General features: G+C 59.4%; 1 protein-coding gene across 1 annotated transcript in view; it reads right to left on the reverse strand.

Annotated features, from left to right (window-relative positions):
- The window catches only part of LOC140403873 (transcription factor 20-like), a 465,895-nt gene extending 457,170 nt beyond the window's left edge, over positions 1–8,725 (reverse strand). The window contains exon 1 of the mRNA XM_072492086.1: positions 8,545–8,725. The gene's annotated coding sequence lies outside the window, so the exon portion shown is untranslated. The remainder of the gene's footprint in view (positions 1–8,544) is intronic.
- Positions 8,726–9,034: the final 309 nt, after the last annotated feature.

A 9,034-nucleotide genomic window follows, 5' to 3' on the forward strand; every position in this document is an offset into this window, starting at 1 on the left:
GTTGGGTGAAGATGGAGGTTAGGTGGGGGAGGGGGTGAAGATTGAGGGTAGGTGGGGGCACTGGGTGAAGATTGAGGGTAGGCAGGGGGTTGGGTGATGATTGAGGTGGGCGGAGGGGGTTGAGTGAAGACTGAGGGTGGTCGGTGGGGGGGGGCGTTGGGTGAAGATTGAGGCTGGTCGGCGGGGGGGGGGGGTTGGGTGAATATTGAGAGTGGGCGGGGGGTCGTGTAAAGATTGAAAGGGAGCTTGGGTGAAGATTGAGGGGGGTGAAGATTGAGGGTGGGGAGTGCTGGCTGAAGATTGAGTGGGTAGGGTGTTGGGTGGATTGTAAAGGCTGAGGGTGAAGGTTGAGGGTGGGTGGGTGAAGGTTGAGGGTGGGTGGGGGGAGGTTGAGGGTGGGTGGGGGGAGGTTGAGGGTGGGTGGGGGGAGGTTGAGGGTGGGTGGGGGAGGTTGAGGGTGGGTGGGGGGAGGTTGAGGGTGGGGTGGGGGGAGGTTGAGGGTGGGTGGGGGGAGGTTGAGGGTGGGTGGGGGGAGGTTGAGGGTGGGTGGGGGGAGGTTGAGGGTGGGAAGATTGAGGGGGGAAGATTGAGGGGGGGAAGATTGAGGGGGGGAAGATTGAGGGGGGGAAGATTGAGGGGGGGAAGATTGAGGGGGGGAAGATTGAGGGGGGGAAGATTGAGGGGGGGAAGATTGAGGGGGGGAAGATTGAGGGGGGGAAGATTGAGGGGGGGAAGATTGAGGGGGGGAAGATTGAGGGGGGGAAGATTGAGGGGGGGAAGATTGAGGGGGGGAAGATTGAGGGGGGGAAGATTGAGGGGGGGAAGATTGAGGGGGGGAAGATTGAGGGGGGGAAGATTGAGGGGGGGAAGATTGAGGGGGGGAAGATTGAGGGGGGGAAGATTGAGGGGGGAAGATTGAGGGGGGGAAGATTGAGGGGGGGAAGATTGAGGGGGGGAAGATTGAGGGGGGGAAGATTGAGGGGGGGAAGATTGAGGGGGGGAAGATTGAGGGGGGGAAGATTGAGGGGGGGAAGATTGAGGGGGGGAAGATTGAGGGGGGAAGATTGAGGGGGGGAAGATTGAGGGGGGGAAGATTGAGGGGGGGAAGATTGAGGGGGGGAAGATTGAGGGGGGGAAGATTGAGGGGGGGAAGATTGAGGGGGGGAAGATTGAGGGGGGGAAGATTGAGGGGGGGAAGATTGAGGGGGGGAAGATTGAGGGGGGGAAGATTGAGGGGGGGAAGATTGAGGGGGGAAGATTGAGGGGGGGAAGATTGAGGGGGGGAAGATTGAGGGGGGGAAGATTGAGGGGGGGAAGATTGAGGGGGGGAAGATTGAGGGGGGGAAGATTGAGGGGGGAAGATTGAGGGGGGAAGATTGAGGGGGGAAGATTGAGGGGGGAAGATTGAGGGGGGGAAGATTGAGGGGGGGAAGATTGAGGGGGGGAAGATTGAGGGGGGGAAGATTGAGGGGGGGAAGATTGAGGGGGGGAAGATTGAGGGGGGAAGATTGAGGGGGGAAGATTGAGGGGGGGAAGATTGAGGGGGGGAAGATTGAGGGGGGGAAGATTGAGGGGGGGAAGATTGAGGGGGGGAAGATGAGGGGGGGAAGATTGAGGGGGGGAAGATTGAGGGGGGGAAGATTGAGGGGGGGAAGATTGAGGGGGGGAAGATTGAGGGGGGGGGAAGATTGAGGGGGGGAAGATTGAGGGGGGGAAGATTGAGGGGGGGAAGATTGAGGGGGGGAAGATTGAGGGGGGGAAGATTGAGGGGGGAGATTGAGGGGGGAAGATTGAGGGGGGGAAGATTGAGGGGGGGAAGATTGAGGGGGGGAAGATTGAGGGGGGGAAGATTGAGGGGGGAAGATTGAGGGGGGAAGATTGAGGGGGGAAGATTGAGGGGGGAAGATTGAGGGGGGGAAGATTGAGGGGGGAAGATTGAGGGGGGAAGATTGAGGGGGGGAAGATTGAGGGGGGGAAGATTGAGGGGGGAAGATTGAGGGGGGGAAGATTGAGGGGGGGAAGATTGAGGGGGGAGATTGAGGGGGGGAAGATTGAGGGGGGGAAGATTGAGGGGGGGAAGATTGAGGGGGGAAGATTGAGGGGGGGAAGATTGAGGGGGGAAGATTGTGGGGGGAAGATTGAGGGGGGGAAGATTGAGGGGGGAAGATTGAGGGGGGAAGATTGAGGGGGGGAAGATAGAGGGGGAAGATTGAGGGGGGAAGATTGAGGGGGGGAAGATTGAGGGGGGGAAGATTGAGGGGGGGAAGATTGAGGGGGGGAAGATTGAGGGGGGGAAGATTGAGGGGGGGAAGATTGAGGGGGGAAGATTGAGGGGGGGAAGATTGAGGGGGGGAAGATTGAGGGGGGGAAGATTGAGGGGGGAAGATTGAGGGGGGGAAGATTGAGGGGGGGAAGATTGAGGGGGGGAAGATTGAGGGGGGGAAGATTGAGGGGGGAAGATTGAGGGGGGAAGATTGAGGGGGGGAAGATTGAGGGGGGGAAGATTGAGGGGGGAAGATTGAGGGGGGGAAGATTGAGGGGGGAAGATTGAGGGGGGGAAGATTGAGGGGGGGAAGATTGAGGGGGGGGAAGATTGAGGGGGGGAAGATTGAGGGGGGGAAGATTGAGGGGGGGAAGATTGAGGGGGGAAGATTGAGGGGGGGAAGATTGAGGGGGGAAGATTGAGGGGGGGAAGATTGAGGGGGGGAAGATTGAGGGGTGGGGGGGAAGATTGAGGGGGGGAAGATTGAGGGGGGAAGATTGAGGGGGGGAAGATTGAGGGGGGAAGATTGAGGGGGGGAAGATTGAGGGGGGAAGATTGAGGGGGGAAGATTGAGGGGGAAGATTGAGGGGGGGAAGAATGAGGGGGGTCAAGATTGTCAGGGGGGCGAAGATTGAGGGGGGGAAGATTGAGGGGGGAAGATTGAGGGGGGGAGATTGAGGGGGGAAGATTGAGGGGGGAAGATTGAGGGGGGGAAGAATTGGGGGGGAAGATTGAGGGGGGCGAGATTGGGGGGAAGATTGAGGGGGGGAATTGCTGGGGGGAAGATTGAGGGGGGAGATTGAGGGGGGGAAGATTGAGGGGGGGAAGATTGAGGGGGGCGAAGATTGAGGGGGGAAGATTGGGGGAAGATTGAGGGGGGAAGATTGAGGGAGGCGTTGGGGGCGAAGATTGAGGGGTCCTCAATCTTTTCCGAAGATTGAGGCGAAGCTTAAGATTGAGGGGGGGAAGATTGAGGGGGGAAGATTGAGGGGGGGAAGATTCGAGGCTTCGAAGCTTTGTGCCTGCATCTTGGCCGAAGCTTGAGGCAGTTTGCGAAGATTGAGGGGGGGAAGATTGAGGGGGGAGCTTTTCTCACTTGGAGATTGAGGGGGGGAAGATTGAGGGGGGGAACGATTCGAGGGGGAAGATTTGGGCCTCAAGTCTTTTGTCCTCATCTTTTTTCCTCAACCGTTTTTTCCTCAACGTTTTTTTCGAAGATACAGGGGGGGAAGCTACTGGGGGGAAGATTCAGGGGGGAGCGATTCACCGGGGGGAAGATTCACCGGGGGGGTTTCCTCACCGTGGTGTCCGTCACCGGTTGTCCTCAGACCGTTGTTGTCCGGAAGATTCAGGGGGGAAGATTCAGGGGGGAGATTCAGGGGGGGAAGATTCAGGGGGGGAAGATTCAGGGGGGGAAGATTCAGGGGGGAAGATTCTGGGGGGAAGATTCAGGGTGGGAAGATTCAGGGGGGGAAGATTCAGGGGGGGAAGATACAGGGGGGGAAGATTCAGGGGGGAAGATTCAGGGGGGCGAAGATTCAGGGGGGAGACAGGGGATTCAGGGGGTGAAGATTCAGGGGGTGGGAAGATTCAGGGGGGAAGATCAGGGGTGAAGATTCAGGGGGAAGATTCAGGGGGGGAAGATTCAGGGGGGGAAGATTCGGGGGGAAGATTCAGGGGGGGAAGATTCAGGGTGGGGAAGATTCAGGGGGGGAAGATTCAGGGGGGGAAGATTCAGGGGGGGAAGATTCAGGGGGGGAAGATTCAGGGGGGGAAGATTCAGGGGGGAAGATTCAGGGGGGTGAAGATTCAGGGGGAAGATTCAGGGGGAAGATTCAGGGGGAAGATTCAGGGGGAAGATTCAGAGGGGGAAGATTCAGGGGGGGAAGATTCAGGGGGGGAAGATTCAGTGGGGGAAGATTCAGGGGGGAAGATTCAGGGGGGAAGATTAAGGGGGTGAAGATTAAGGGGTGAAGATTCAGGGGGGAAGATTCAGGGGGGGAAGATTCAGGGGGGGAAGATTCAGGGGGGGGAAGATTCAGGGGGGGAAGATTCAGGGGGGAAGATTCAGGGGGGGGAAGATTCAGGGGGGGGAAGATTCAGGGTGGGTAGGGTGTTGGGTGAAGATCGAGGGTAGGTAGGAGGTTGGTGTGAATATCGAGGGTGGGTAGGGGGTTGGGTGAAGGTCGAGGGTGGGTAGGGGGTTGGGTGAAGATCGAGGGTGGGTAGGGGTTGGGTGAAGGTCGAGGGTGGGTAGGGGGTTGGGTGAAGGTCGAGGTGGGTAGGGGGTTGGGTGAAGATCGAGGGTGGGTAGGGGGTTGGGTGAAGATCGAGGGTGGGTAGGGGGTTGGGGGAAGATCGAGGGTGGGTAGGGCGTTGGGTGAAGATAGAGGGTGGGTAGGGGGTTGGGTGAAGATAGAGGGTGGGTAGGGGGTTGGGTGAAGATTGAGGGTGGGTAGGGGTTGGGTGAAGATTGAGGGTGGGTCGGGGGTTGGGTGAAGATTGAGGTTGGGTAGGGGATTGGGCGAAGATGGAGGGTGGGTAGGGGTTGGGTGAAGATGGAGGGTGGGTAGGGGTTGGGTGAAGATGGAGGGTGGGTAGGGGTTGGGTGAAGATGGAGGGTGGGTAGGGGTTGGGTGAAGATTGAGGGTGGGTTGGGGATTGGGCGAAGATGGAGGGTGGGTAGGGGTTGGGCGAAGATGGAGGGTGGGTAGGGGTTGGGTGAAGATGGAGGGTGGGTAGGGGTTGGGTGAAGATTGAGGGTGGTTGGGGTGTTGGGTGAAGATTGAGGGTGGGTGAGTGAAGATTGAGTGTGGGTGGGTGAAGATTGAGTGTGATTGGGTGAAGATTGAGTGTGATTGGGTGAAGATTGAGGGTGGGTGGGTGAAGATTGAGGGTGGGTGGGTGAAGATTGAGGGTGGGTGGGTGAAGATTGAGGGTGGGTGGGTGAAGATTGAGGGTGGGTGGGTGAAGATTGAGGGTGGGTGGGTGAAAATTGAGGGTGGGTGGGTGAAGATTGAGGGTGGGGTGGGTGAAGATTGAGGGTGGGTGGGTGAAGATTGAGGGTGGGTGGGTGAAGATTGAGGGTGGGTGGGTGAAGATTGAGGGTGGGTGGGTGAAGATTGAGGGTGGGTGGGTGAAGATTGAGGGTGGGTGGGTGAAGATTGAGGGTGGGTGGGTGAAGATTGAGGGTGGGTGGGTGAAGATTGAGGGTGGGTGGGTGAAGATTGAGGGTGGGTGGGTGAAGATTGAGGGTGGGTGGGTGAAGATTGAGGGTGGGTGGGTGAAGATTGAGGGTGGGTGGGTGAAGATTGAGGGTGGGTGGGTGAAGATTGAGGGTGGGTGGGTGAAGATTGAGGGTGGGTGGGTGAAGATTGAGGGTGGGTGGGTGAAGATTGAGGGTGGGTGGGTGAAGATTGAGGGTGGGTGGGTGAAGATTGAGGGTGGGTGGGTGAAGATTGAGGGTGGGTGGGTGAAGATTGAGGGTGGGTGGGTGAAGATTGAGGGTGGGTGGGTGAAGATTGAGGGTGGGTGGGTGAAGATTGAGGGTGGGTGGGTGAAGATTGAGGGTGGGTGGGTGAAGATTGAGGGTGGGTGGGTGAAGATTGAGGGTGGGTGGGTGAAGATTGAGGGTGGGTGGGTGAAGATTGAGGGTGGGGTGGGTGAAGATTGAGGGTGGGTGGGTGAAGATTGAGGGTGGTGGGTGAAGATTGAGGGTGGGTGGGTGAAGATTGAGGGTGGTTGGGTGAAGATTGAGGGTGGGTGGGTGAAGATTGAGGGTGGGTGGTGAAGATTGAGGGTGGGTGGGTGAAGATTGAGGGTGGGTGGGTGAAGATGAGAGTGGGTGGGTGAAGATTGAGAGTGGGTGGGTGAAGATTGAGAGTGTGGTGGGTGAGATTGAGTGGTGGGTGGGTGAAGATTGAGGGTGGGTGTGTGAAGATGAGGGTGGGTGGGTGAAGATTGAGGGTGGGTGGGTGAAGATTGAGGGTGGGTGGTTGAAGATTGAGGGTGGGTGGGTGAAGATTGAGGGTGGGTGGGTGAAGATTGAGGGTGGGTGGGTGAAGATTGAGGGTGGGTGGGTGAAGATTGAGTGGTGGGGTGGGTGAAGATTGAGGGTGGGTGGGTGAAGATTGAGGGTGGGTGGGTGAGATTGAGGTGGGTGGGTGAAGATTGAGGTGGGTGGGTGAAGATTGAGGGTGGGGTGGGTGAAGATTGAGGGTGGGTGGGTGAAGATTGAGGGTGGGTGGGTGAAGATTGAGGGTGGGTGGGTGAAGATTGAGGGTGGGTGGGTGAAGATTGAGGGTGGGTGGGTGAAGATTGAGGGTGGGGGGGTGAGATGAGGGTGGGTGGGTGAAGATTGAGGGTGGGTGGGTGTAGATTGAGGGTGGGTGGGTGAAGATTGAGGGTGGGTGGGTGAAGATTGAGGGTGGTGAGATGAGGGTGGGTGGGTGAAGATTGAGGGTGGGGGTTGAAGATTGTGAGGGGCTGGGTGAAGGTCTTTGAGAGCGGGAGGGGGGCTACTCTTTGGAGAAGCGCAGGCCTGTGTGTGAGGTCTGGGGGGTGCGCAGGCCTGTGTGTGAGATATGGGGGGGAAGCGCAGGCCTGTGTGTGTGATATGGGGGGGGGGGAAGCGCAGGCCTGTGTGTGAGATATGGGGGGGAAGCGCAGGCCTGTGTGTGTGATATGGGGGGGAAGCGCAGGCCTGTGTGTGAGATATGGGGGCGGAAGCGCAGGACTGTGTGTGTGATTATGGGGGGAAGCACAGGCCTGTGTGTGAGATATGGGAGGGGAAGCGCAGGCCTGTGTGTGTGATATGGGTGGGGGAAACACAGGCCTGTGTGTGTGATATGGGTGGGGGAAGCGCAGGCCTGTGTGTGAGATATGGGTGGGGGGAGAAGCGCAGGCCTGTGTGTGAGATATAGGGGCGGAAGCGCAGGACTGTGTGTGTGATATGGGGGGGAGCGCAAGCCTGTGTGTGTGATATGGGTGGGGGAAAACACAGGCCTGTGTGTGTGATATGGGTGGGGGGGAGAAGCGCAGGCCTGTGTGTGAGATATGGGGGGGGGAGAAGCGCAGGCCTTTGTGTGTGATATGGGTAGGGGAAGCACAGGCCTGTGTGTGAGATATGGGGGGGAAGCGCAGGCCTGTGTGTGATATATGGGTGGGGGAAGCGCAGGCCTGTGTGTGATATATGGGTGGGGGAGAAGCGCAGGCCTGTGTGTGATATGGGGGGGAAGCGCAGGCCTGTGAGAGATATAGGTGGGGAGGGAGAAGCGCAGGCGTGTGTGTGTGATATGGGGGGGAAGCGCAGGCCTGTGAGAGATATGGGTGGGGGGGGGAGAAGCGCAGGCCTGTGTGTGTGATATGGGTGGGGGGGGAGAAGCGCAGGTCTGTGTGAGATATGGGGGGGGGAAAGCGGAGGCCTGTGTGAGAGATATGGGGGGGGGAAAGCGCAGGCCTGTGTGTGAGATATGGGGGGGGGAAGCGCAGGCCTGTGTGTGAGATATGGGGGGGGGAAGCGCAGGCCTGTGTGTGAGATATGGGGGGGGGGAAGCGCAGGCCTGTGTGTGAGATATGGGGGGGGGGGGGGGGGGGTCCTTGTTATGATTTTGAAACCAGTTGCTGCCGGGTCCCAGGCGGGGGGGTGGGTTGGAAATAATCTGAAAATCCTGGAATCAAACATCGGGAGGGGGGGGGGGGGGGGGGGGGGGGAAAGAGAGAGATAAATATACTCGGGGGGGGGGGGGGGGGCGAAATTCCAGTTCAATGCCGAGGCTGGGTGGGAGGATTTGGGAATCCCGGTGTGATACAGGAGCCGATTCAAATCCCAGCCCCCACCCCCCAACTAGTGGGATTCATCCCAATCCCATCCCCCGCACTCTGCTCTAAACTCCCCCCCCCACCCCCGCAAAACCCCGGCCTCACCCCCACAAACCCCGGCCTCACCCCCACAAACCCCGGCCTCCCTCCCTGCCGCCCCGCAGTAACCATTTTGTCCGCGACATTGTATCGGCTGCACTGGATTCATTGTATCTCCGGGAGGATCCCGCCCAGGGCCGCCTCCCCCCCCCCCCCCCCCCCCCCCCCCCGGGCGGGTTCCCCCTCACCCCCTGAGCCCGGGGGGGGGGGGGGCGGTCAGCCTGGGCGGTGGGGGTGGGTTATTGATGCAGAGAGGCTGCAGCCCCCCCACCCTCCCGTTGTCCTCCCTGAAACTCACCAGCTTCACATGTCGCTGCCGGAGTGAAACTAACATGAAACCCACACGCTGGTCAATTACTTACTCGCAGTCCCGGTGCTTCCATCTCTCTCCAACGACTCGTCCCTCCTTCCCTCTTCTTTTCCTCTTCTGCTTTTTTTTTCTCTTCTCTCTCTCTTCCCCTCTTTCTCTCTCCTATTTTCTCTCTCTTCCCCCCCCCCCTTCCCAAGGCTACAATCGTTCCAGCGTCACGTGACGGCCATGGATTGGAAATTCTCTCTCTCTCTCTCTCTGCTCACACACTCCCTCTCTCTCTCAGACCCATCTGGCTGCACCCGGATTCCCAGCTCTCAATCCAATCCACTTCTCTGAGCTCCCCGACCTTCTTGTCATGTCTGTCACTGGGGGGGGGGGGGGGGGGGGTGTTGCAGAAGAGCCCCTGGGTCCTGGTCGCCTTGCACCCACACTGGACATTCCTTCCCCGAGCCTTTGCATGTCACAGTCGCAAACACAGGAGGTTGGAGGAATAGGATGCCCTTCGGCCCGTCCCGACCGTGCCAGCTCCTCCGCGAACC

The sequence above is a fragment of the Scyliorhinus torazame genome, chromosome 29 (genome assembly GCF_047496885.1).
Source record: "Scyliorhinus torazame isolate Kashiwa2021f chromosome 29, sScyTor2.1, whole genome shotgun sequence".
NCBI lineage: Eukaryota > Metazoa > Chordata > Chondrichthyes > Carcharhiniformes > Scyliorhinidae > Scyliorhinus > Scyliorhinus torazame.